Below are 1,473 nucleotides of genomic sequence, written 5' to 3'. Positions count from 1 at the left end.
AGAGCCGGCGGGGGCGGGGGCGCTGTCGTCACATGAGGGGCGGGGCCGAGTCTCGGGGGCGGGGCCTGGGCGGGGCCGCTCCCGGTGCCAGTCCCCGGTGCCAGTCCCCGGTGCCAGTCCCCGGTGCCAGTCCCTGGTATCGCCGCCGGTTCGCGTCCCGTTCGCCCCCGGGCCCCGTCCCGCACGGCGAGGGGATCCCTCCCGCTGTCCCCCGTCCCACCGGCAGTCCCCGGAGTGAGGTGGTCCTGCACTCCTCCCTTTGCGGCCTTCGGAAACTGCCCCCTGCCCGTCCTCCGCCGCTCTGTCCCCGGTGACTCCGGGAGGGGCTCACCCAAGCATGGGGATGGACACCGTCCCTGCCTTGGGGCCACTGGACATCCACCCCTCGGGGCACCGGACATCCCTCCCTCGGGGTTCAGGACATCCCTCCCTCGGGCTCTCTGGACATCCCTCCCTCGGGGCTCAGGACATCCATCTCTTGGGGCGAGCTCTGGAGCGGGCAGGGGCAGCTCTTCCTCCTTCCTCCTCTGCCTCGCCCCCCGCATAGCGTGTCTGTCCCCGGAGCAGGGAACTCTATGAACGGAGGTTTTTGGAACTCCCCCAGGGACCCCCGCTGGCCCCAGCTGAGCCTAGGAGAGCTGGCAGCCTCCACGGCCGTCGCTGTCCATCGTGCCTTTCTCACTCCCCGTTTCCCGGGCACAGCGTGCCCCTCCGGGGGCTGCCCCACCGCTGTCCCGGTTTCCGGCGTGTCCCCGCCGTCCCCGGGCTGCCCGGGTTCCTCCGCAGGGCTCCCCGGGCGGGCCGTGCCCCGCAGTTCCCCGGCACTGCCCCGATACTCCAGCTGGCTCTGTGTTTAATTCCCTGCCCTGTAATTAGCGCCCGGGCTGTCATTAGCGGCGGGCGGGGCAGCCGGGATGCCCCCGTGCTTCCCCCGCCGCGGGCCGGCGCTGCCGGCAGAGGCCGTGTCCCAAACCGCATCTGGGACAGCCGGTGGGCACCTGCCACCACGGCCACCTCTGTCCCCACGGCCACGTCCCAACCATCCGTACATGGGGTTATCCACGCTGCATTTCCCATGGATTGCTGCAGGCAGCCCGAGGATGAAGGGCACACACCGCAACCCTCCCCAGCTGGGTGTCCAGCCCGCCTGGCTGTCCCCTGACCCCTGCACGGACCTTTCTGGGTCACCCCGTGTCACCTGGCTATTGCACAAGGCCACAAATGCAGCCGAGCCGCGTCAGAGCAGAGGGCAGGACGTGCAGCCCAGCACGGCCCCGAGACACCTGAATCAGAGGCTGTGCCGGCAGGGGAAGCCACGGCGTCCTGGGAGCAGTCATCCCCTGGTGACAAACCGCCCCTGGAGCCGCCTCATCCCTCCTGGGAGCACAGCCTTGTTCCCAGGGCACCTTCCCTGTGCTCCCTGCTCCCAGAGGCTGATGCTGGTGCTGCCACCCCGCACCAACCCAGGCAGCT

Source organism: Serinus canaria, chromosome 18, assembly GCF_022539315.1.
Source record: "Serinus canaria isolate serCan28SL12 chromosome 18, serCan2020, whole genome shotgun sequence".
Lineage (NCBI taxonomy): Eukaryota > Metazoa > Chordata > Aves > Passeriformes > Fringillidae > Serinus > Serinus canaria.
Note: the sequence above shows the minus strand (reverse complement) of the source record.